Below are 27,850 nucleotides of genomic sequence, written 5' to 3'. Positions count from 1 at the left end.
AGAAACTGAACCACGAAAGTTGTTGTCCAATTTGTCCTGAGTACGATGATACCTCATATGTGGGGGTAAACCACTGTTTTGGCGCACGGCAGGGCTTGGAAGGGAAGGAGCGCCATTTGACTTTTTGAATCAAAAATTGGCTCCACTCTTTAGCGGACACCATGTAACGTTTGGAGAGCCCCCGTGTGCCTAAAAATTGGAGCTCCCCCACAAGTGACCCCATTTTGGAAACTAGACGCCCCAAGGAACTTATCTAGATGCATAGTGAGCACTTTGAACCCCCAGGTGCTTCACAAATTGATCCGTAAAAATGAAAAAGTACTTTTTTTTCGCAAAAAAATTCTTTTAGCCTCAATTTTTTCATTTTCACATGGGCAACAGGATAAAATGGATCCTAAAATGTGTTGGGCAATTTCTCCTGAGTACACCAATACCTCACATGTGGAGGTAAACCACTGTTTGGGCACATGGTAAGGCTCGGAAGGGAAGGAGCGCCATTTGACTTTTTGAATGAAAAATTATTTCCATCGTTAGCGGACACCATGTCGCGTTTGGATAGCTCCTGTGTGCCTAAACATTGGCGCTCCCCCACAAGTGACCCCATTTTGGAAACTAGACCCCCCAAGGAACTAATTTAGATGCCTAGTGAGCACTTTAAACCCTCAGGTGCTTCACAAATTGATCTGTAAAAATGAAAAAGTAATTTTTTTTCACAAAAAAATTCTTTTCGCCTCAATTTTTTCATTTTCACATGGGCAGTAGGATAAAATGGATCATAAAATTTGTTGGGCAATTTCTCCCGAGTACGCCGATACCTCATATGTGGGGGTAAACCACTGTTTGGGCACTCAGCAGGGCTCGGAAGAGAAGGCGCGCCATTTGACTTTTTGAATGGAAAATTAGCTCCAATTGTTAGCGGACACCATGTCGCGTTTGGAGAGCCCCTGTGTGCCTAAACATTGGAGCTCCCCCACAAGTGACCCCATTTTGGAAACTAGACCCCCCAAGGAACTTATCTAGATGCATATTGAGCACTTTAAACCCCCAGGTGCTTCACAGAAGTTTATAACGCAGAGCCATGAAAATAAAAAATAATTTTTCTTTCCTCAAAAATGATTTTTTAGCCTGGAATTTCCTATTTTGCCAAGGATAATAGGAGAAATTGGACCCCAAATATTGTTGTCCAGTTTGTCCTGAGTACGCTGATACCCCATATGTGGGGGTAAACCACTGTTTGGGCGCACGGCAGGGCTCAGAAGGGATGGCACGCCATTTGGCTTTTTAAATGGAAAATTAGCTCCAATCATTAGCGGACACCATGTCACGTTTGGAGAGCCCCTGTGTGCCTAAACATTGGAGATCCCCCAGAAATGACACCATTTTAGAAACTAGACCCCCAAAGGAACTAATCTAGATGTGTGGTGAGGACTTTGAACCCCCAAGTGCTTCACAGAAGTTTATAACGCAGAGCCATGAAAATAAAAAAAAAAATTATTTTCTCAAAAATGATCTTTTAGCCTGCAATTTTTTATTTTCTCAAGGGTAACAGGAGAAATTTGACCCCAAAAGTTGTTGTCCAGTTTCTCCTGAGTACGCTGATACCCCATATGTGGGGGTAAATCACTGTTTGGGCACATGCCGGGGCTCGGAAGTGAAGTAGTGACGTTTTGAAATGCAGACTTTGATGGAATGCTCTGTGGGCGTCACGTTGCATTTGCAGAGCCCCTGATGTGGCTTAACAGTAGAAACCCCCCACAAGTGACCCCATTTTGGAAACTAGACCCCCAAAGGAACTTATCTAGATGTGTGGTGAGCACTTTGAACCCCCAAGTGCTTCATAGAAGTTTATAATGCAGAGCCGTGAAAATAATAAATACGTTTTCTTTCCTCAAAAATAATTATTTAGCCCAGAATTTTTTAATTTTCCCAAGGGTAACAGGAGAAATTTGACCCCAATATTTGTTGTCCAGTTTCTCCTGAGTACGGTGATACCCCATATGTGGGGGTAAACTACTGTTTGGGCACATGCCGGGGCTTGGAATTGAAGTAGTGACGTTTTGAAATGCAGACTTTGATGGAATGCTCTGTGGGCGTCACGTTGCGTTTGCAGAGCCCCTGATGTGCCTAAACAGTAGAAACCCCCCACAAGTGACCCCATTTTGGAAACTAGACCCTGAAAGGAACTTATCTAGATGTGTGGTGAGCACTTTGAACCCCCAAGTGCTTCATAGAAGTTTATAATGCAGAGCCGTGAAAATAATAAATACGTTTTCTTTCCTCAAAAATAATTATTTAGCCCAGAATTTTTTATTTTCCCAAGGGTTACAGGAGAAATTGGACCCCAAAAGTTGTTGTCCAGTTTCTCCTGAGTACGCTGATACCCCATATGTGGGGGTAAACCATTACAGAAGACGGACTCTCCACTCTACTCTCAAGATCGCATCTCACCACCTGTGCACTTGACCCACTCCCATCCCACTTCATCCCAAACCTCACCACAGTCTTCATCCCAACCCTAACCCATCTCTTTAACCTATCACTAACAACTGGCATTTTCCCCTCAAGCTTTAAACATGCCACAATCACACCTATCCTCAAAAAGCTCTCTCTTGACCCATCCTCTGTATCTAGCTATCGCCCTATATCACTTCTCCCCTTTGCCTCAAAACTACTGGAACAACATGTCCATATTGAACTGTCCTCCCATCTATCTTCCTGCTCCTTCTTCGACCGCTTTCAATCAGGCTTCCGGTCACACCACTCCACTGAAACTGCCCTAACTAAGGTCACCAATGACCTATTAACCGCCAAGAGCAAGCGACACTACTCTGTCCTCCTCCTCCTGGACCTGTCCTCTGCCTTTGACACAGTGGACCATTCTCTGCTGCTGCAGACCCTCTCATCCCTTGGCATCACAGAATTGGCCCTATCCTGGATCTCATCATACCTAACTGACCGTACATTCAGCGTCTCCCACTCACACACCACCTCCTCACCTCGCCCCCTATCCGTCGGAGTCCCGCAAGGTTCAGTTCTAGGACCCCTGCTCTTCTCCATTTACACCTTTGGCCTGGGACAGCTCATAGAATCTCACGGCTTTCAGTATCATCTCTATGCTGACGACACACAGATCTACATCTCTGGACCAGATATCACCTCCCTACTAACCAGAATCCCTCAATGTCTGTCTGCTATTTCATCCTTCTTCTCCACTAGATTTCTAAAACTTAACATGGACAAAACAGAATTCATCATCTTTCCCCCATCTCACGCGATCTCCCCAACGAACCTATCCATTACAGTAAACGGCTGCCCACTCTCCCCAGTCCCACAAGCCCGCTGTCTTGGGGTAATCCTTGACACTGATCTCTCCTTTAAACCACATATCCAAACCCTTTCCACTTCCTGCCGCCTCCAACTCAAAAATATTTCACGGATCCGCACATTCCTAAACCAAGAATCTGCAAAAACCCTAGTCCATGCCCTCATCATCTCCCGCCTTGACTACTGTAACCTCCTGCTCTGTGGCCTCCCCTCTAACACTCTTGCACCCCTCCAATCTATTCTAAACTCTGCTGCCCGACTAATCCACCTGTCCCCCCGCTATTCCCCGGCCTCTCCCCTCTGTCAATCCCTGCACTGGCTCCCCATCACCCAGAGACTCCAGTACAAAAGCCTAACCATGACATATAAAGCCATCCACAACCTGTCTCCTCCATACATCTGTGACCTCGTCTCCCGGTACTTTCCTGCACGCAACCTCCGATCCTCACAAGATCTCCTTCTCTACTCCCCTATTATCTCCTCTTCCCACAATCGCATACAAGATTTCTCTCGTGCATCCCCCCTACTCTGGAATGCTCTACCACAACATATCAGACTCTCGCCTACCATCGAAACCTTCAAAAAGAACCTGAAGACCCACCTCTTCCGACAAGCCTACAACCTGCAGTAACCACCGATTGACCAAACCGCTGCACGGCCAGCTCTACCCTCACCTACTGTATCCTCACCCATCCCTTGTAGATTGTGAGCCCTCGCGGGCAGGGTCCTCTCTCCTCCTGTACCAGTTGTGACTTGTATTTTTCAAGATTATTGTACTTGTTTTATTATGTATACCCCTCCTCACATGTAAAGCGCCATGGAATAAATGGCGCTATAATAATAAATAATAATAATAATAATAATAAACCACTGTTTGGGCACACGTCGGGGCTCAGAAGGGAAGTAGTGACTTTTGAAATGCAGACTTTGATGGAATGGTCTGCGGGTGTCACGTTGCGTTTGCAGAGCCCCTGGTGTGCCTAAACAGTAGAAACCCCCCACAAGTGACCCCATTTTAGAAACTAGACCCCCCAAGGAACTTATCTAGATATGTGGTGAGCACTTTGAACCCCCAAGTGCTTCACAGACGTTTACAACGCAGAGCCGTGAAAATAAAAAATCATTTTTCTTTCCTCAAAAATTATGTTTTAGCAAGCATTTTTTTAGATTCACAAGGGTAACAGGAGAAATTGGACCCCAGTAATTGTTGCGCAGTTTGTCCTGAGTATGCTGGTACCCCATATGTGGGGGTAAACCACTGTTTGGGCACACGTCAGGGCTCGGAAGTGAGGGAGCACCATTTGACTTTTTGAATACGAGATTGGCTGGAATCAATGGTGGCGCCATGTTGCGTTTGGAGACCCCTGATGTGCCTAAACAGTGGAAACCCCTCAATTCTAACTCCAACACTAACCCCAACACACCCCTAACCCTAATCCCAACTGTAGCCATAATCCTAATCACAACACTAACCCCAACACACCCCTAACCACAACACTAACCCCAACACACCCCTAACCCTAACCACAACCCTAATTCCAACCCTAACCCTAAGGCTATGTGCCCACGTTGCGGATTCGTGTGAGATATTTCCGCACCATTTTTGAAAAATCTGCGGGTAAAAGGCACTGTGTTTTACCTGCGGATTTTCCGCGGATTTCCAGTGTTTTTTGTGCGGATTTCACCTGCGGATTCCTATTGAGGAACAGGTGTAAAACGCTGCGGAATCCGCACAAAGAATTGACATGCTGCGGAAAATACAACGCAGCGTTTCCGCGCGGTATTTTCCGCACCATGGGCACAGCGGATTTGGTTTTTCATATGTTTACATGGTACTGTAAACCTGATGGAACACTGCTGCGAATCCGCAGCCATATCCGCACCGTGTGCACATAGCCTAATTCTAAAGGTATGTGCACACGCTGCGGAAAACGCTGCGGATCCGCAGCAGTTTCCCATGAGTTTACAGTTCAATGTAAACCTATGGGAAACAAAAATCGCTGTACACATGCTGCGGAAAAACTGCACGGAAACGCAGCGGTTTACATTCCGCAGCATGTCACTTCTTTGTGCGGATTCCGCAGCGGTTTTACAACTGCTCCAATAGAAAATCGCAATTGTAAAACCGCAGTGAAATGCGCAGAAAAAAACGCGGTAAATCCGCCATAAATCCGCAGCGGTTTAGCACTGCGGATTTATCAAATCCGCAGCGGAAAAATCCGCAGAGGACCAGAATACGTGGGCACATTCCTAACCCTAACCCTAGCCCTAACCCTAGCCCTAACCCTAACCCTAGCCCTAACCCTACCCCTAACCCTACCCCTAACCCTACCCCTACCCCTACCCCTAACCCTACCCCTAACCCTACCCCTACCCCTACCCCTAGCCCTAACCTTAACCCTAACCCTACCCCTAACCCTAACCCTACCTCTAACCCTATTCTAACATTAGTGGAAAAAAAAAATTTCTTTATTTTTTTATTGTCCCTACCTATGGGGGTGACAAAGGGGGGGGGGGTCATTTATTATTTTTTTATTTTGATCACTGAGATAGATTATATCTCAGTGATCAAAATGCACTTTGGAACGAATCTGCCGGCCGGCAGATTCGGCGGGCGCACTGCGCATGCGCCCGCCATTTTGGAAGATGGCGGCGCCCGGGAGAAGACGGACGGGACCACGGCTGGATCGGTGAGTATGATGGGGTGGGGGGGGACCACGGGGGGGGGGGGATCGGAGCACGGGGGGGGAATCGGAGCGCGGGAGGGGTGGAACGGAGCGCGGGGGGCGTGGAACGGAGCACGGGGGGGCTGGAACGGAGCACGGGGGGGCTGGAATGGAGCACGGGGGGGTGGAACGGAGCACGGGGGGGGTGGATCGGAGTGCAGGGGGGGTGATTGGAGCACGGGGGGGTGATTGGAGCACGGGGGGAGCGGACACGAGCACGGGGGGGAGCGGAGCACAGGGCGGAGGGGAGCCGGAGCAGTGTACCGGCCAGATCGGGGGGGTGGGGGGGCGATCGGAGGGGTGGGGTGGGGGCACACTAGTATTTCCAGCCATGGCCGATGATATTTCAGCATCGGCCATGGCTGGATTGTAATATTTCACCCGTTATAATGGGTGAAATATTACAAATCGCTCTGATTGGCAGTTTCACTTTCAACAGCCAATCAGAGCGATCGTAGCCACGAGGGGGTGAAGCCACCCCCCCTGGGCTAAACTACCACTCCCCCTGTCCCTGCAGATCGGGTGAAATGGGAGTTAACCCTTTCACCCGATCTGCAGGGACGCGATCTTTCCATGACGCCGCATAGGCGTCATGGGTCGGAATGGCACCGACTTTCATGACGCCTACGTGGCGTCATGGGTCGGGAAGGGGTTAAAGATATTTCTGATTAAGGTCTTGTGATTCGACCGAAAACGTTTAAATAATCTTTGAACTGGATGCACAAATAAATGGGATGTTCACTTTTTCATCTGAAAGAAACCATTTGAGCGCCAAGTGATTTATTACTATTGGATTGACGGTCTGGAAACCTGACTTGGGCACCACACAGGATCCTTGAGTGCCGTGTGTTTTGTCTTTATCTACAACACCACAGCGTTAGAAGGAAGTCGTTCAACCCCACCTGGTTAGAGGGATTCCCAATTCGCTTCCAAGCCGACTGGACCACACCAGCATCCGGGATCCGATACTCTGGACTGTGGCTGCTTTGAACCAAGTAAAGCGGTAAAGAGACTGCAACCCTGTGTCCTCTGTTTCTTATTACACCACCTATCACCATCTTCATCTATTACACCAGGAGCCCTGGGGACCCAGCTTCACCTGTGGGAAGCGATACCATCCCTGCTGCCATAACATCACCCCAGTGGACCCCTTTAAGCAGTGTCGGTCACCCCTGACCGAATACCACAGGTGGCATCACAAACTTTTATTATTCATCTAACCCCTTTAAAGACCGTTCCTTTAACATAGGCACCCAGGGCCACGGCCTGGGTTGCCACCGCTGTGACACATCCCTTTAAGTACCGGACCCGGTACCCAGTACCCCACGGCCCTGGCAGGCGTTTCATTTTGGCGTGACGAACAGGATAGACTGACTCAGCAAACTGGGTCTTGTGCACCTAAGAGACTACTTAAAAGAGAGACTTTATTAAATTGTGTGCCAGAGGCTTTAATGAGCTTTTAAAACATCGCCATAACTGCGTCACATGGTGCGCGCAATAACATTTTCAAAATTGCTACCAAAAACAGCCGCCATAAATAGTGCCGCGAGGAGCGCAGGAAAAGAGGGGCGTGCCATCGTGGGCGGAGCCTGAAGAATGAGCACAAAGGAAGCTGCGCTCCGTGCTCAGCCATATGGAAGAGAAGAAGCCAGAAGCCCTGACAGGAGAACCGGAAGGAGCACAGAACAGAGCGCCGGTGAGACAGCTACAGACGCTGGTAACCAGACGACAGGCATGGCTGAGGTTAGCATGGGGGAAGGTATATGTCCAGCACGGGTTGAGACGCAGCGCTGGCAGCAGATGCAGCCAAAGCCCGCATGATGCCACCAGACCCCGCGGTGGCTGCAGTGCCCATAAACCGGCTGGAACCAGCCGCAGCTACAGTTCCCTTAATGCAATTATCCATGCCCTATATACCGGGAGTGGCCTAGTTGCCACAAAATTCAGGTGAGTCCCACACCCTCAGTGACTTTAAGGAAAGACTCTGCAGCTTATTTCAAGTAATAAGAACGAAGAGAAACCGACACAAAGTCCAAAATTAGAGTATATTATAACAATATTTATTAATTAAAAAATGGTGGTGCGGTGAGAAGATACCATAAAACGACACACCAGGGACATAAATATGGCGAAAGAACAATTACAATAAAACCACAATGGGAATTTTTTGATATACGTACACGATAGCATATATATACGCCATATAATCATAAATGGCAGGATACCAGGAAAAACAAGTAAAGTGCTTGTGCAAAAGTGGCTGAAAAGTAATAGGACTAATGGAAGGGGCGAAAAAAAAGGGGAAAATATGTATAGGACTAATAGATATGTGCTGTGCCACAAAGTGTAGAGGCCCCTATAGTAATGGGCAATATGTGAGCAAGATAGTTGATAACTATGCCAAAAATTAGTTATGAAATGAAGGAGGAGAGATAGTTGATATCTGTGCCAAAACCTAGTAATAAAGGAGGAGAGCCACCTGGTATTACCTGCTTGCTGTAGTGTAGGTCCCTGGGATGTGGGGCTCGGCACATCCCAGGGACCTACACTACAGCAAGCAGGTAATACCAGGTGGCTCTCCTCCTTTATTACTAGGTTTTGGCACAGATATCAACTATCTCTCCTCCTTCATTTCATAACTAGTTTTTGGCATAGTTATCAACTATCTTGCTCACATATTGCCCATTACTATAGGGGCCTCTACACTTTGTGGCACAGCACATATCTATTAGTCCTATACATATTTTCCCCTTTTTTTTCGCCCCTTCCATTAGTCCTATTACGTTTCAGCCACTTTTGCACAAGCACTTTACTTGTTTTTCCTGGTATCCTGCCATTTATGATTATATGGCGTATATATATGCTATCGTGTACGTATATCAAAAAATTCCCTTTGTGGTTTTATTGTAATTGTTCTTTCGCCATATTTATGTCCCTGGTGTGTCGTTTTATGGTATCTTCTCACCGCACCACCATTTTTTAATTAATAAATATTGTTATAATATACTCTAATTTTGGACTTTGTGTCGGTTTCTCTTTGTTCTTATTACTTGTTTTCCGATTGTCCAGTACAATCCCTATTGGTGCACACCGGGGGTGATGGTTTCCTCCCTTATAAAAGTATCTGTGTGCATTGTGCCTCGAGTTTTCTATATTTAGCTTATTTCAAGTGTACACCCTGTCGGAACAGCAAAAAGTCAGCATTCTAACTGGCCAGCTAATTGGCGCAGCACAAACAGAAGTAAAATCATGGCTGAATATTGAAAAAGAAACTGTTAAGCAGATATTTGCCAAACTTAAAAACACTTTTGACACACGCTCTACTGCAGAAATTAAGATGAGGTTTTTCGAGGGCAAACAAAGAGCACAGGATAACATGCAGGAATATGCCCTTAATCTCCATTAGGCACTACGGGACATTAAACAGGTTGACCTGAACAGAGTGCAGGATGGGGACAAACTGTTAAAGGAGCAATTTATTGAAGGACTTTTGTCTTGCACTCACCGGATGCAGCTGCGCATCCTGGCCCTGCAAAACCCTGACCTGGACTTTGCACAATTCAAGGACAGGGCAATCCGGGTGCTGCATGAGCCTAATCCCAGCCGAATAGTGTCCCCTAGGCACCCAGCAATCAACTACCATCAGGAAGCAGCATCCTTCCATCAGGTCCCTGTTGAGGCTGACAAACAGACTTGAGATGATGACCGCTCCACAGGGCTGCTCCTCCAGGCTCAGGAACTGACCAAAAACATAGCTGCACTAGCCAAAACCATGCAATCCCTACAAGAGTTCCCAAAAGGAAAGATCCAGCTGGCTTCCAGTCCAGATGACATCCCCTGGCGATGGCAGAAGAGGATCCCACCGACCAGAGGAAGAGACAACGACCGCTATCATCAGGACGGACGACCCATTTGTCGCCGCTTCAACCAAACGAGGCACATCACAAGGTTCTGCCATTTAAACAAGCAACACCTGGGGCAGAGGGCCAACCCCCAGGAGTATGACAACCAGGAGGCCCACAAAGCTGGTGAGCCAAGTATGTCAGAGGACAACCGGTCCTCCCCATTGAAATCGATGGCATCCCGATGAACGCTTTACTGGGCACCGGCTCTCAGGTGACGACTATGCCTTACATTCTGTACAAACGGTACTGGGCTGACTTTTATATTACCCGTGGCCCAGATAGCGATTTGACCATAGTAGCCAGCAATTGTCAGCCGTTTCCACAAATGCGGTATAAGCAGGTGACCATTAAGGTGGGGCAGGTAGAATTGAAAACCCAAGTACTGGTGATTGTAGATATTGACCGGCGAGAATGTAACCCAATGATGACCTTATGTACTAATGTCATAGAAAACTGTCTTGGCAAGGTTATTGTCTTGTAACAACAGGTGGCCGAAACTGCTGGTTCCATTAAGCAGCGTGTCCTACAGAAATAAATCAGAGCCCTGATGCATAGACAACAGGTAGGTCTGTCTGGTGGAGAAGTTGGCAGCGTCACAGTGAGTGATCCGATCCCTATTGCAATACCCCCAGGAGTGAAATGTTAATCGGGTGTCGGGCAGCAATAGGCCTCAGAGGTAAAGACTACCAGACCCTGGTAGAACCTGTGTATTCCAAGAGTAGGCCCACCATCCTGACAGCCAGAGGGGTTATTGATGTCCGCAAGGGGGGGGTACCTATACGTGTCCTTAATTGTGGGGAGAAAGAAGTCCATTTACCCTGATATGCCACACTTGCTAAACTATTCACTGTTAGTAACAATGTAATACAGGCAACAGAAACCTTGGTCCCATCCGACCAGGCGGAGGACAAGGGCTCTTTAGGACAGTTGGAGGATTGGTGTCAAAAGTTACATGTAGGCACTGATTCCACTCCTTTACACCAAAAGCATGGGGCCTACCGGGTGGTCCAAGAGTATGAACGGGTATTCAGCATACACCCACTAGACTTTGGGCAGGTAAAAGGGGTTCAACATCATTTCCCAACTGGAGATCATTCGCCCATTAAAGAGAGGTACCAGCCTGTACCTCCAGCTCACTACCAATATCCCAAGAGTATGTTATGAGAGATGAAGGAGGCTGGGGTAATCAGAGACAGTTGTAGCCCCTGGGCAGCTCCATTAGTCCTCGTTAGAAAGAAGGATGGTACAATGAGTGTGAACTACAGGCAGTGTGTGTGGACTACAGGCAGATTAACAAGGGTATGTGGCCAACTGCTGGAGCCTAACCCACAACCCCTATTGCTCCATATTATGTGCATGACTCCATACAATTATAACCGTGGAACTTCCACCAAAGGGGAAAAATTAGCAATCATAGTCCTTACCAAGAGCAGGGTGTAGGCCAGGTAACCAGGAGGCGTGGGCCAGGATTATTAATAAAAATGTTGTTACTTTTTGTATACTATTGACCCAGTATCATCTTTTTTTGTTTGTGTATGTGGATATGGATTGGCATTAGAAGAGCCATTAAAAAGTGGTGCCAGGAGTGTGGCCCATGCAACCTGCGCAGAAAGGATCACAACATCCAACGGGCTCCCCTACAACCCATAGTCACGAAACAGCCACTTGAGCTGGTAGCCTTAGACCACATGAAGCTAACTCCAAGCCAGTCAGGCTATGTCTACTCCCTGACCATAGTGGACCATTACTCCAGATTCCAGGTAGTCGTGCCTGTCAAGGACCAAACTGCAAGGACGGCAGCCAAGGCATTCCAAAAACACTTTTGTTGACCACATGGCTACCCTGAAAAGATACTCACTGACCAAGGCTCTGCCTTTGAAGCAGAAGTGTTCCAGGAGTTCTGTAATCTGTATGGATGCAAGAAAATCAGGACACCACCGTACCATCTACAGATAAATGGCACGTGTGAGAAGATGAACCAGGTGGTAATTGACTTATTGAAGACTTTGCCCTTGGAAAAGAGAAACCTGTGGCCAGAGAAGTTGCCGAACTTGGTAGATCTGTATAACCATATCCCGGTGAATTCTACCAACTGCACTCCAGCCTACCAAATGACAGCAAGACCTGGCAAGCTACCTATTGACTTGGACATGAGTCTTAACACCTGAAATCACATCGTCAGATGCAGACTGGGATACAGAGCAACAACAGCGATACCGCAAAGTGCAAGAGTGTGTAGAAAGACGTTTGTCTCAAGCAAGACAGAGGTAAGAGAGAAACTATAATCATCATGCCCCTGCAATTCCCTTGTCACCTGGAGAACAAGTTCTAAAGCAAAAAAGAAGAGTCCACAAACTTGATGATCAGTTGGAGATGGAACCATACACCGTCTTACCGTCAAACTTTGATAACACCAAGGTGTGCTTCATAACTCATGATGGAGGAGAAACCTCAACAGCGGTGTTAAGAGATCATCTGAAGGTATGCCCTAATCTGTTGAAACACCAGGAACAGATCAGGATATCTCTCAACCTAAGGAAGAGGAAGAAAAGAAAATCCATACTATTCTTGGACACTTTCCTGAGTCATGGACACAAGTGAAGCAAGCCATCATAGTGCCTGTCTTGACCTTTCCCCAATTAGTCATGCCAGAAAGAAATGTGACTCCGGACCAACCTGAACACCAATGGGCTCAAGCAGCAGGTACCACACCAGCAGTGGAACAAGAGAATCCACCCCTGCTATCAGTGAATCTGTCATGCCCATAGTGAGTAGAAGTATTTCTAGGAGATCAAGTATACCTGTGCTACATAGAATCACTTGAAGTGTAGCCATGAGAGAGTGCACTACACCAGTGTTAGCAAGAATAGTGAATCTTGGCAGATCAGTATCAATTCCTATACTACGTAGATCTACCTGTAGCACCAGACGTCAGATGCCAGCCCGTTACAGGGACTAAAATATAAGATGTCAATAATTGTTTTTTACTTGTTTAAAAATGTTTGGTTATGCTTATTGGAAATCTTAAATGGACAATAGGGTAATGGACAGTGAATTGCCCAAAAATCGTTACTGTAAATAGTTAGCACCTCTTAAGGTGCATCTTATTGGTTCTACCCACATTGCCAGCGTGGGTAGGGTCTTGCTTGTCCCTAAGACCGAAGAAAAACTGAGCCCCTGCACAAACTATCGTGACTTCTGCCCCTCTGGAAGTTCTAATGATAGAGCCTTTGAAAGGTTCAACTGCACCCTAATTCAAATGCTGAGGACACTGGAAGAAGATCGGAAGGCTTGATGGCCCGAGTTGGTATGCGTGTACCAAGCTAGAACTGGACCCAGAGGAGGACTACCGACGGACAGGGGTGTCCACCTTGGTTCAAGAACATCGCCATCATTTGCAGGCCTTGCATCGCCTAGTGAGGATCAAATTCCGAGAATTGGAGCATGCAAAAATAAACCCGCTGTGCGGGACAGATCTTCAAACTGGGGACTATGTACTAGTACTAGAAAAATGTTCACAAGACAAACTAGAGAATCAGTGGGAAAGAAACTCATATCAAGTGAAATGGCGAATAAGTCCTGAAGGGCCCCTTTTACGAAATACAGCCTGAAGAAGAAGGAAACTCCACCACTCACATCATTCACAGGAACATGCTTTGGCCCTGTCTGTCAAAAGATCCAGATCAAGTGGAAGTGGCGCAAGATGCTAATGAAGTATCTTCACCAGTTTCAGTAGATTGTGAAGAGGAAGAAAGTCCTGAACGGCCACCTGAAGACCCACAAGAGGAACAAGTACCTGAAATTCCGGCTACACTAAACGGCCACACTACTCAACTTCTCCTTCTGACTTACGGCGCTCCAAACGAACAAGAGCTGGAATACCCCCCAATCGATACAATCAGGACCAGTTTATTTGGCAGGAAACTGTTCAAGAAAAAAAAGATTTCAAATGCGTTTTACAAGAATACTAGCCGGTGGAATGGCGAACAAAAGGAGAGGGGGAGTGTAGGAAGCTGGACCGAGCCGGTAATGCCTCTCTTGTGTTAGTTCCGGAACTATCAGGGCTGTCACCATTGTTGCCGAGGGGAAAGCTTTCTGACCTGGACAGACCTTTGCACCCGACTGTAGGGGGCGTGTCAGGGATAAAAGGGATGGTGTGCGGGAAAGCGAGCCAGTTGGTGGGAAGACAGAGCACACAGCAGGAGAAGGTTTATTCACTCTCCATGGGGCAATGCAATAGTCCAGACCTGCACTGCAGCACTCCAACCCTTGAGCAGACCGCCTGTGAGGAACGTATATCTGTGTGCCCACTTACCCCACTCTTGGGGAATCCTTCCCGCACCGTTCCGCTTCCTGCCGCAGGTTCGCAGCCTAAGTCGGACCCGCTGAATCATCCAGAGCTGGGTAGCGTCATCCCCACCTCTGCTATTGAACTGAGACCCAGTCCGGCGGTACCACAGACAACTTCACAGCACGGACATCATCCAGGTAACCCAGGACCTCGCCTCTGAGCCAGGATATGCCGCTTCTGTCAGGAGACAGTGCATCAATTATCTTCAGGATCAGGCCAGAGACTTCACGTGTCACGGCGCCACCGTGGGATTTCAACACGCCGGAAACCATCAGACTGATGAGTTTACCTGTTTCATAACCGTTTGTTCTTACCCTGACCTAATATCTAGTTTAGCTCGCCCCTTAACCCTTTCTCTCCCTGCGTGGAGTAACCCTTGTAATAATTCCTTTAACTCTTGCTCTGCCACCTGCTCGTCACTGCATCCCTCATCCCTGCTATTCTCATATATGCATGCATCTTACTTAAATAAAGTTTTGTAAGTATTATTGAGTACTGATTATTCCAGTAAGCAGTAACACACCAGACATTATTTATATGTCTTAGACAGCATTTTCATCTTTTGAGGGGTCTTTGTGTGATGGAGTGAGGCAGGTAACCTGCATATTGGCTTAATGTACATTCGTGCCTGTAGACTTGACCTAGGCTCTTATTGGATTACACAGTAAAGCCTGTACACATTATTTCCACCTGTACTGTGATATGTCTCCTGTGGATAATGGTAACGACAGTAAAAGAAATGTTTTCATCTTGGTTCAATTTGGTGCCCTGACCTTATGGTAATCAATTTCAGATATCTAGAAAAATTATAATCCTCTGGGTATAAATCAGAGCTATGCTGCAGAACCTTTGGACTTAGTCATCTGAGATCTTTTGATGGTGGAACAAAACCATTCAAGATGAAGTACTGTAGTTCATGCTGTTTCAAATTGCAGACACTTAATATCATAGGCTGGCGTTACATCTCAAAGTGATTTTTCCATAATAAAAAATACATAATATATACAATAGTTTAATGACTGCTTACACGCAGTGACTTTGACATTCATAACATAAGCTGTGACAATAAATAATCATAATATGGAAAGAATTACTACATGTAATGCAATTACTAATGTCCAGATCAATCTCAAAACCTTCAGAAAATGTCATATGATTCGGCAGAATAAACAAGATGTTATTTTGGAGGTATATCGGAAGAACATTCATTTTATTTTATGCTTTAAGAAGGGATGAAATTGGTGAAATTAGGCAGTAATGTGTTTTTTCTGGTTACTAATAAACTACTGCTTGAGACTTTCAAAACATATTCTTAAATGTAACTTTATATTTCTTCAAATTGAAATGTCGGATGGATGATTGATGTGCTTTATATAGGTCTAAATGTTATTTATTTTGCATTATTTGTGTTGTACAATCATTCTGCAGTGAATTTTCCAGCGATGTTCTTAGTATGTCTCACAAGATTAAACAGTTGCAAACTTGCCATGTTGAATGGCCAAAAGCCTCACACCGAAGGATAAGCCATTTTAGTTACAGAGATTCTTGCTCACCTTTATATTAAGTAGTTTTTGAACTTTGAACAGACATTCCTCCTGCAATGACAAAAAAAAACACTTTTTGGACCAGGGAAAGGTATACTTCTTAAAAAAAGAATGTATAATTGATTATCAACGCCACAAGTAAAAAAGATTAAGTCTATTTAACTAGTCATCTAAAAAAAAATGGAAAAAAACTACAAAATGCAATATAAAATATAAACTACAAGCTTGCTGCTTGTATGTTCATTTATGTGTCTTATCTCACCCCCAGTGCTGGATTCACAGCTACACTGCACATTATGGCTATATAATGTACTTTGGATTCATTTTTTGGGGGAATATTAAATGAATGCAAGATGTGACCACTTAAGTAAAATTTACGTTGTGTAGTTTTGATGGATGCATACTATTTTTTTCTTTTATCAACATGGTGGCCCAGTGGCTAGCACTGTTGCTTTCCATTACTAGTGCCTTGGATCCAAAGCAGACCAAGGAGTATGAAGGTTCTCCTGGTTCTTGGTTGGGTTTTCCCCAACACTCCAAGACGTACTGAAGATACTGAGCCGAAAATTGTGACCCCACTGGAGATAGTGAATGATGACAATGTCTGTAAAGTGGTATGGAATACAATACGTGGGTGATATATAGGTAACAGAGATAAATACATAATGTTTGCCCAAAAGCAGATGTGCAGTATAGGTGTAGGATACGTTTCTTTCTTGCAACTTTTCAGATGATACTTAAAAAAAATCTATTTTTTCATCCATGAACAAAGGTTCAAAGAATGCACCACAGACATCCAAATCATTTTATATCCTGCTTAATCCTGCCTTTATTATAGCTCAGTATTTATTATTCTGGACATTACACATAAAGACATGATTTTTCAAGCTATAATAATTTTATCCTAATGCAGAATTACACAAAAAGGTCTCATTACAAGAGTTTATTTATGCAGAGGTCATGAGGAAATGTCAACTACTTATTATGGATGGCATTTTAATATATCTAATATTTTGCATGTATTGCTGGTAAACTGCAGAAACTGACATGTTTTCAATGACCATTCAAGTAGCCACAGCTCCCGAGAGACAGATTTGTTTGTATCGTGTTTTTCGTACTTCAGAGCTGGAAAGGAAACCATGCCTCAATGTCATTTAGGTTAAAAGAATAGAATGGTGAATTGTACTTATTTGTGCATCTCATTAATGATTGTTAAAAGTGATGAAATAATGTCAACTGTTCTTTTACTGTAATGTTAGAAATCCCTTTAAAGGTATTCTGTCAACCATGAAGACACAAAAGAGAATAGTAAAACCAAAAACACTCAGTTTGAAAAAATGTTGCAGTAATCCGCAAGTGCTAGTAAAAGATGTAAAAAACAGGGTATTTGGTTGATACGTTTTTTGCAAAAAATGTATACTAAGCTGCTCTACCAATCTTCACGGTATACCCTTATCAGAGCAGTCCTAACTAATGTATGCAATCCCTATCTGATGTATTTAAAAACCTGATCATCTGTATATAACCTGTGTGAACAGGGTTCAGAGAGGAAAAATCCATGTGTGCATACAGGGTAGAACAGCTTTTGTGCAGATAGCCCAAGAGGAGTGGTGGAACTCCCCAGTCTTGTAGACACAAGAGAACACTTATGGAAACAGGAACACATGGGCTACTTGCACAGTGAACAAGTCTGTATGATCATGTTCACACACCACCAAGAAACCTGAAGACACAAAAGAGAATAGTAAAACCAAAAACACTCAGTTTGAAAAAATGTTGCAGTAATCCGCAAGTGCTAGTAAAAGATGTAAAAAACAGGGTATTTGGTTGATACGTTTTTTGCAAAAAATGTATACTAAGCTGCTCTACCAATCTTCACGGTATACCCTTATCAGAGCAGTCCTAACTAATGTATGCAATCCCTATCTGATGTATTTAAAAACCTGATCATCTGTATATAACCTGTGTGAACAGGGTTCAGAGAGGAAAAATCCATGTGTGCATACAGGGTAGAACAGCTTTTGTGCAGATAGCCCAAGAGGAGTGGTGGAACTCCCCAGTCTTGTAGACACAAGAGAACAATTATGGAAACAGGAACACATGGGCTACTTGCACAGTGAACAAGTCTGTATGATCATGTTCACACACCACCAAGAAACCTGAAGACACAAAAGAGAATAGTAAAACCAAAAACACTCAGTTTGAAAAAATGTTGCAGTAATCCGCAAGTGCTAGTAAAAGATGTAAAAAACAGGGTATTTGGTTGATACGTTTTTTGCAAAAAATGTATACTAAGCTGCTCTACCAATCTTCACGGTATACCCTCATCAGAGCAGTCCTAACTAATGTATGCAATCCCTATCTGATGTATTTAAAAACCTGATCATCTGTATATAACCTGTGTGAACAGGGTTCAGAGAGGAAAAATCCATGTGTGCATACAGGGTAGAACAGCTTTTGTGCAGATAGCTACTAAAGAAGGAAATGTTCACAAAAAACATGATTTATACTCAACTGAAAACATAGAAAGTGCCTTGCTTCTCCAGCCGACCATTCCTATGCACATGAGAATACTGCAACCTATCGCTGGACTAGGTGGTCTTGGGTTGACCATGGTGTTATATGTAGTGAGGGATTGATGTAATCTGGTTATTGAAAACTGCCATTGAGCAATGAAAGCTATACCGGAGGTGGTAACAGTGTGTTGAGACAAAAACATAGTTGCCAGATGATCTGCATAGAAGAGGACTCACTGCAATAGATTGGAACAAGAGGAGGTCAGTATCTGCCCCAGCCCTAAATAAATACATGTACTGGCTGAAATGTGAGTCAGGTGTTAGAAAAAGAGATAATCTACAATTGATGGCCAAAGAATAGATGTTGAAAGGCAGCCAAGAGACTTGTCAAGGGGACTTATGGAAGAAGTCTTCGTGCTGCAGCCACAGAGTGGAATGATGTTCTTCATTGACACCTGAAAACTGATTCAAGAACATCAGACAGGAGAGACACTATTCATACAATGCAGATAAAGAGAGCTTAATTGCTGTGGTGCTAACAGCTTGAAATGAAAAGGATACTTACCTACCGCAAGAGTGCTGGTCTTACACATTCGGTGCTGTGTCCCCCACCAGTCACCCACTATCAACATTTGGAAGATCTGGAGGGCATCATGTGGCCATTACTGCCAATCTGTTACTGCTGCACATGAGTAGGACAATTTAAAATAATGGAAAGTGCTAGTAACTGAGCCAAGAGGCCACTGACCTTCTAGGGTTATGCACCCCTGCATAACCCCGGTAGACGGTGAAGAGCGGAGGGCCGAGTGAAGCGTTGTCCAATCTGTTGCTGCTGACTCAGGCTCACATTCGGTGCTGTGTCCCCCACCAGTCACCCACTATCAACATTTGGAAGATCTGGAGGGCATCATGTGGCCATTACTGCCAATCTGTTACTGCTGCAAAATAGAACAAGAGAAGGGAGCGCACATGAGTAGGACAATTTAAAATAATGGAAAGTGCTAGTAACTGAGCCAAGAGGCCACTGACCTTCTAGGGTTATGCACCCCTGCATAACCCCGGTAGATGGTGAAGAGCGGAGGGCCGAGTGAAGCGTTGTCCAATCTGTTGCTGCTGACTCAGGCTCACATTCCATCCAATATGGCTTCTTGTGCTCACATGGAATAGGAAGGTTGTAACTAATAAGCAGCCGCTGATTGGCTGCAGAATTCACATCACATTTCCAACACAATATTGATGCGAAAAGACAAGACTGGAGGGGGACACAGTACTGAATGGGGTGGAGCAGTGCCATTGCTGTGGGCAGGTATCCTTTTTATTTATTTGCTCCAGCACACTTTCTTGAAATATTTCTGCACTTGATCCAGTTATTTATATTATGTCCAATAGGTTTTCATTTTTTATAGAAAAGAAAAATGTAGATATTAAGGACTATAAAGCATACTTGCTATCTCTACCAGAATGTCCAGAAGGCTCTTGGAATCAAAGAGGCATTGGCAAATCTCCCGGGCTGTATCTGTGACCTCAGGAGACAAATATGTTTGAAAGTGGTGGACAACTCCTTTAATAAATACAAGACACTTTTCTTTTCCCAATAAACCACAAGTGAAAATTGTGTATGGAAAATATAGAGCTACTCCTGAAGTGCATTCTTTTCATTACACTCCGATGTGTAAAAATTCCTTACCATTTCTACAGTGCAGTTAGAAGATGTGCAAAGATTCCTGAACAAGTGAATAACTGATTTCCTCTAAATCACTAATCTGCAGAACTGAATTTCCCATTTCTAGTGTGGTCCAATAACACACAACAGAAACCCAACAATCTGCAGCAGTCACAAGTCTCTATAAGAAGACATATCAAAGTCTATTTTTTATACAATCTTACATAGTTTACTTGAAATATTCACATTATTTTTCTGCATATTTTAGTTTATAAACAAACCCTTAATTCTATAACCCTATTAAAAGATTTCACGCCGCCTAATAGTGTCCCATCTCTAAATCCCATTTTTAATAACAAGCAACATGTTGCTTACAGAAATAACACAGCTGTGTCACATTACTCTTATTTTCACAATTCTGTATTAAGTAATGCTCACCAAAAAGCAAGGTCTCATAGACCTTGGGAAAAAAGCAGAATTTTGAAACTCATTTATTTTAGAAGACAGGGCTATTCCAAAGACATGTTCATCTTTGTTCAAACTAAGATCCCTGCATTATCATCCAAACTATTTTCCCTCTTACAAGCATCTCATGTTCCCTACTCAATCCAGGAAAGGTCATGTCCATGTCCCATGGCTTTATGAGGAACAATAGTACAATTATGTACCACAGGTAGAATTTCCCAACCACACAATAGAGGAACAGCTATTTTAGTCATCTATGTGCTAAACAAGGACGACTGAGACTATTGAGGAATTACAGCCACGAACTGTATGTGTGTGTACGCAACACTTCTCCATACCTACTATTGGCATTCCCTGTGACTCTAGGTTGAAATCATTACTATTTGCTAAATAATTCTAAGGCTACGTTCACACTCGGCATTTTTTCATCGTTTTTTCTACAAATTTTCAGTTGGGTTTTACAGTACCAGCAAAGTCCATGAGATTTCTGAAATCTCATGCACATAGCTTGTTTTTTGTCATCAGCATTTTGTGCTTTGCATGTTTTTTTGGACATAGAGCATGCCACGTTTTTCAGCATTTTTTCAGCGTTTTTCACCCATTGAAATGAATGGGTGGTGAAAAAAGGCAGGAATTAGGTTTTGCTGCATTTTTTTGTGCCAACACCTGATTCTGTAGAATAGGACTTTTTTCTTCAACGCTAAACTTTATCTGCATGCACAAGAGACAAACCTAGCATGCCAAAACACAAAACTCAGCAAAAATGCAACAAAAAATGCAAGAAAAACCAAGGAAAACATGCTTTTTTTCTGCAGCTTCTTTCCAGCCAAGAGATCAGGTTTTGCTGCAGAAAAAAAAACACTGAAAGAACACCTAGTGTGAACTTACCCTAAGGCCAGGGTCACACTTGCAAGTTCAATGCGAGAAACTCGCACGAGTCTCTTGTATCAAGGCTCGGTACTGCCGCCGGCACTCGGGACCGGAGTGTGCAGCTGCATGTATTTCTATGCAGCTGAATGCTCCAGTCCTGAGTGCTGGTGGCAGTGCCAGGACTTGATGAGGGAGACTCGTGCGAGTTTCTCGCAATCAATTTACAAGTGTGACCCCGGCCTATCCTCCGAGCACTTATTAGAAAGTCAGTTTTCAGGTTTTAATTTTTGGAGCAAGGCAGCTAAAATCACCATTCATGTTGGCTACAAATGATAAAAAAATATTGCAATGACATTTATCGATACCATTGATTAAAAATAGTAGGAAACAGCATTGCACAAGAAGGTGCTGACGAGAATATTTTTCACAGAAAAAGGAAATTTATACTTTTGTTCTGTTTGTACACAGCACCTTTCTGTGATGCTAGTCACTTCTCGCTGCCAAGACATGAGTCAGAATATTTAATGTTGAGGCATCTATTTAATAAATAAATAACTCAGGAATAGGAATTTTAGGTTCTAACATAGGATTCTGAACCACTAAATCTTGAATGTTCTGAACACTTATAGCGAGATTATCCATCAAAGAGGACAGACCTTGAATGTCCATGTCTACACCTGTGTTCTGAACCACCCTGATGTAAAGGGGAAAAGAAAGACAAAACACAGTGCAAAGAAAAAAAAATGGTCTCAGAACTTCTCTTTTCCCTCTATTGAGAAGCATTAGTACTTTGGGCCTCCAGTACTGTTATGAACAGGTGATTCAGAACCACAATGGACCTAGTGGTTAAGAGCACACAAAGTGACCTGATAGTTACTAACATAGGACGAGCTCTGAGACGTGGGAACTCTGCTGACCGCAATCCCTAATCCTATCATACCACACTAGAGGTAGCCATGGATTGCGCCTAACGCTCCCTATGCAACTCGGCACAGCCTGAGAAACTAACTAGCCCTGAAGATAGAAAAATAAGCCTACCTTGCCTCAGAGAAATTCCCCAAAGGAAAAGGCAGCACCCCCACATATAATGACTGTGAGTTAAGATGAAAATACAAACACAGAGATGAAATAGATTTTAGCAAAGTGAGGCCCGACTTACTGAATAGACCGAGGATAGGAAAGATAGCTTTGCGGTCAGCACAAAAACCTACAAACAACCACGCAGAGGGGCAAAAAGACCCTCCGCACCGACTAACGGTACGGAGGTGCTCCCTCTGCGTCTCAGAGCTTCCAGCAAGCAAGAAAAACCAATATAGCAAGCTGGATAGAAAATATAGCAAACAAAAGTAACACAAGCAGAACTTAGCTTATGCAGGGCAGACAGGCCACAAGAACGATCCAGGAGAGAGCCAGACCAATACTGGAACATTGACTGGAGGCCAGGAACAAAGAACTAGGTGGAGTTAAATAGAGCAGCACCTAACGACTTAACCTCATCACCTGAGGAAGGAAACTCAGAAGCCGCAGCCCCACTCACATCCACCAGCGGAAGCTCATAGACAGAACCAGCCGAAGTACCATTCATGACCACAGGAGGGAGCTTGACCACAGAATTCACAACAGCTGTGGTAGCCATGCTGGTTCAGTATGCCTTCAATTTTGAATAAATCCCCAACAGTCTCACCAGCAAAGCACCCCCACACCATCACACCTCCTCCTCCATGCTTCACAGTGGAAGCCTGGCATGTAGAGTCCATCGGTTCACCTTTTCTGTGTCGCATAAAGACACGGTGGTTGGACTGACAAATTTGGACTCATCAGACCAAAGCACAGATTTCCACTGGTCTAATGTCCATTCCTTGTGTTCTTTAGCCCAAACAAGTCTCTTCTGCTTGTTGCCTGTCCTTAGCAGTGGTTTCCTAGCAGCTATTTTACCATGAAGGTCTGCTGCACAAAGTCTCCTCTTAACAGTTGTTGTAGAGATGTATCTGCTGTTAGAACTCTGTGTGGCATTGACCTGATCTCTAATCTGAGCTGCTGTTAACCTTCGATTTCTGAGCCTGGTGACCCGGATAAACTTATTCTCAGAAGAAGAGGGGACTCTTGGTCTTTCTTTCCTTCGGCGGTCCTCATGTGAGCCATGTTTCTTTGTAGCGCTTGATGGTTTTTGCCACTGCACTTGGGGACACTTTCAAAGTTTTCCCAATTTTTCGGACTGACTGACCTTCATTTCTTAAAATAATGATGGCCACTCGTTTTTCTTTACTTAGCTGCTTTTTTCTTGCCATAATACAAATTCTAACAGTCTATTCAGTAGGACTATCAGCTGTGTGTCCACCATACTTCCGCACAACACAACTGATGGTCCCAGCCCCATTTATAAAGCAATAAATCCCCCTTATTAAACTTGATAGGGCACACCTGGGAAGTGAAAACCATTCCCGGTGACTACCTCTTGAAGCTCATCAAGAGAATGCCTAGAGTGTGCAAAGCAGTCATCAAAGCAAAAGGTGGCTACTTTGAAGAACCTAGAATATAACACATATTTTCAGTTGTTTCACACTGTATTGTTAAATATATAATTCCACATGTGTTAATTCATAGTTTTGATGCCTTAAGTGTGAATGTACAATTTTCATAGTCATGAAAATACAGAAAAATCTTTAAATGAGAAGGTGTGTCCAAACTTTTGGTCTGTACTGTATGGCTGACAAAGGTCTGGCAGAAACAACTCAGTTAAGTAGCATGGCAATCACTTGGAATAATGAATACTTGGAGACAGCCGATGCCTCCCAGTCTCAGATTGAATAGTCGAGCTGTCAATCAACACACTGACAACTCAGCACACCCCTGTACCGGATAGGATGGTTGAGCTGTCAATCAAAATACTGACAGCTCCTGCACGCCCCTGTACCAGAGTGGATGGCAGCACTGTCAGTAACTGCATCCTAGACATACTGAGGGGGTGACACTTTGACAGTACCCCTCTTCTAGGGGAGCCACAAGACCTCCAGGTTTCCCAGGAAATTTTAGATGGAAGACTCTAACCAATAAGCCTTCACATCTCGACCAGGGACCCAGGATCTCGCCTTTGGCCCATATCCCCTACATTCGATGAGGTACTGGGGGAATTACAAACCCTCTGAGAATCCACCACCCTCTGAACCTCATATTCCAGGCCATCGTCTACTGAAAATAGAGAAGGTGGGGATGAGAGAGACAATGCAGAAGGGACAAACTCCTTTAATAGGGATTTATGGAACACGTTAGGGATGTGAAGAGATGGTGGAAGCTTTAACCCCTTAATGACCAGAGGTATTTTTGGTTTCTCATTTTCATTTTTTGCTCCCCTTCTTCCCAGAGCCATAACTTTTCTATTTTTTGGTCAAAATGGCCATGTGCCATTTGGCTTATTTTTTGTGGGACAAGTTGTACTTTTGAAAGACACCATTAGTTTTAACATATCATGTACTGGAAAATGGGAAAAAATTCCAAATGCGGTGAAATTGCAAAAAAAAGTGCAAACTCAGAGTTGTTGTTGTTTTTTTTAACATGTTCGCTAAATGCTAAAACTTACCTGCCAATATGATTCTACAGGTCATTATGAGTTCATAGAAACCAAACATGTATAGGTTCTTTTTTATTTTAAGTGGTGAAAAAAAACTCCAAAGTTTGTTAAAAAAAATTACGCCATTTTCCGATACCCGTAGCATCTCTGTTTTTCGCGATCTTGGGTTGATTGAGGGCTTATTTTTTGTGTACTGAGCTGACATTTTTAATGATACCATTTTGGTGCAGATATGATCTTTTGATCGCCCGTTATTACATTTTAATGCAATGTTGCAGTGACCAAAAAAATGTAATTGTGGCATTTTGACTTTTTTATCTATGCGCTGTTTAACGATCAAGTTATTTCTTGTTTTATATTGATAGATCGGGCGATTCTGAATGCGGCGATACCAAATATGTGTATGCTTGATTTTTTTTATTGTTTTATTTTGAATGATGCGAAAGGGGGGTGATTTGAACTTTTATATTTTTAAAATTGTTTTTCAATATTTTTTATAACTTTTTTTACTTTTGGCATGCTTCAATAGTGTCCATGGGAGACTAGAAGCTGTGATAATCCTATCGGTTCTGTTACATACAGGCAGTGATCAGATTTGTCTGCTGGAGACCTCTGGTTATAATGCCGACCCATCTGTGACCCGCGATCACGTGATGAGGTCACCGATGGGTGGGATTTCTGGCAATCGCTTTCTGGAAGCGTGCGTTAAATGCCGCTGTCAGAGATTGACAGCGGCATTTAACTAGTTAACAGCCACGGGTGGATCACGATTCCACCCGCGGCTGTTAGAGGCACATGTCAGCTGTTTAAAACTAAGCTCTGAGCCATTTACGTTACACAGGTTTGGTACTTTTCTTTTGTTATCCCTTTCATGTTATGTAATTTCTTATACCATATTATTTTGTTCCCATTTTGTAACATCTTTGTATATTTTTTATAAACACTACCATTCCAGATTAAGTTTATAAAATTTTATAGCTCTGTTCCTCTTACTCTGTTAATTGCACCCCTGAAGCAATACGCTACCTGTAAGGGGTCTCCAATCAGTCTGGTGGCGGCAGCTTGTTCAATTTGTTATTGTGGAGTTGGCAGTGTTCATGTATGGGTAGAACAAATCTACTAGTTTTTTAATCATATTACTAAATAAAATAATAATTAGATATCCCTGAATTTTGTGGCTCTCCCTTAATTACATCCAAGGGTCTTAGGGGGCAGAAGGACAGCGTTTACGACCATGATGCTGAGCTGACATAGTGAATGCCGAGTCAACTCTGAACAATTTTCTATTTAGTTTTTTATTTAAAGGAATTTTTTAGACAACTTTGATCCACATCTTGTAAATGTTATCCATCAACTTGTATTTCTCGCTTTTTTTTAATGTCTAGCCATGGATTAATATAATTTAGATAAATTGTTTATTTTAGCAGTTCTAGGAAAAGGCACAGTTCATCTGTGCTCTCTACAATGCACACAATGCTATTTAGAAGAGGCCATTGTGCTGTTCTCTAAAGGACAAAAATACATCTGATTATTTAAATTCATGGCTAAAATTAAAAGGACACCTGAAAATTAACACACATAAATCAAATTGACTCTAAACATATAATAATAATTTTATTTATATAACGCCAACATATTCCCCAGCGCTTTACAATTATAGAGGGGATTTGTACAGACAATAGACATTACAGCATAACAATAATGACAGTTCAAAACAGATACCAAGAGGAATGAGGGCCCTGCTCGCAAGTTTTCAATCTATGAAGGCTATGAATGCAAGGCTAAGAATGATGTCCGTCCCGGATCAACATTCAGAATGTATTTAAAGAAGGACTAAAGTTTTTCTTTTATGTGTAATTTTGTCTAGTGTGGAAATGTATTAAATGTTTCAAAATACTTTATTTGAGAATTTATCTTCATTCTTGGTAAAAAAAAAAAAAGTACTAATTAGTGATGAGCGAGCACTAAAATGCTCGGGTGCTTGTTGCCCGGGTTGAGCAAATTGGAATACTCGGGTACTTGGACAGAACAACGAGCCCAATGTAAGTCTATGGAAGACCCGAGTATTTTTACCTCAATCCCCCCGGGTGTCCTTTTAACATCTAAAAACGTCTGAAAATGATGGAAACACTGCTCAAATGACACGGGAACATCATGGGGATCGACCCTGGAAGCATTTCTGACTCCTGCTACCAAGTCATATGCACCTCAATAAGCATTTCAACCCAGGTACTGGATGGCCACAGGAAATCCCACTTCACATTATTCATTTTGTACTCCCATACTGTTTTCACATGTATTGTCTGCAAGGCCTGCCCTGCTACCAAATCATATGCACCCCAAGAAGCCTTTGAACCCAGGTACTGGATGGCCACAGGAAAACCCACTTCACATTATTCAGTTGGTCCTGCCATACTGTTTTCTTATGCAATGAATGCAAGGGCCGCCTTGACCCAAATTTGCACGCACCCCAATCCCCCCTTGGAAGAAACATGAAGGATGGACTCATAAAAAAATCTGTTCCATTAAAAAGGAGCAGGTCTCCTAGACTTTTAATGCCTATACACTAAGTGACACACATTTCCCCATGGGGAGTACATTTTTAAAAAAAAATTGTTCATGGGCATCATAAACACCCTTTCAAAAAACTAGAGTGGCTGTAGCAGTATGGAACACGTTAACCCGGGTGATCTAGTGGCAGCAGAAGATGAGACGTGGAAGAAGTACTCATTAAAAAATAGGCCCAATTTCAAGGAGCGAGTCTCCTAGGCTTAAGTGCATGGGCTGACAAACATTTCCCCAGGGGGGAAATTTTTTTTTTTAAATTGTTTATGGGCATCGTAAACACCATTGCAAAAAACTAGAGTGGCTGTAGCAGCATGGAACACGTTAACCCTGGTGATCTAGTGGTGGTGGAT

At 43.6% G+C, this 27,850-nt stretch overlaps 1 long non-coding RNA gene across 1 annotated transcript in view; it reads right to left on the bottom strand.

Annotated features, from left to right (window-relative positions):
* The window catches only part of LOC138674092 (uncharacterized), a 117,761-nt gene that overhangs the window by 53,975 nt on the left and 35,936 nt on the right, over nt 1-27,850 (bottom strand). Inside the window, exon 2 of the long non-coding RNA XR_011320477.1 lies at nt 15,860-15,901. This is a non-coding gene — a long non-coding RNA (uncharacterized lncRNA). The remainder of the gene's footprint in view (nt 1-15,859; nt 15,902-27,850) is intronic.

The sequence above is a fragment of the Ranitomeya imitator genome, chromosome 4 (genome assembly GCF_032444005.1).
Source record: "Ranitomeya imitator isolate aRanImi1 chromosome 4, aRanImi1.pri, whole genome shotgun sequence".
Lineage (NCBI taxonomy): Eukaryota > Metazoa > Chordata > Amphibia > Anura > Dendrobatidae > Ranitomeya > Ranitomeya imitator.
This window is presented reverse-complemented; position numbering and strand designations above follow the sequence as displayed.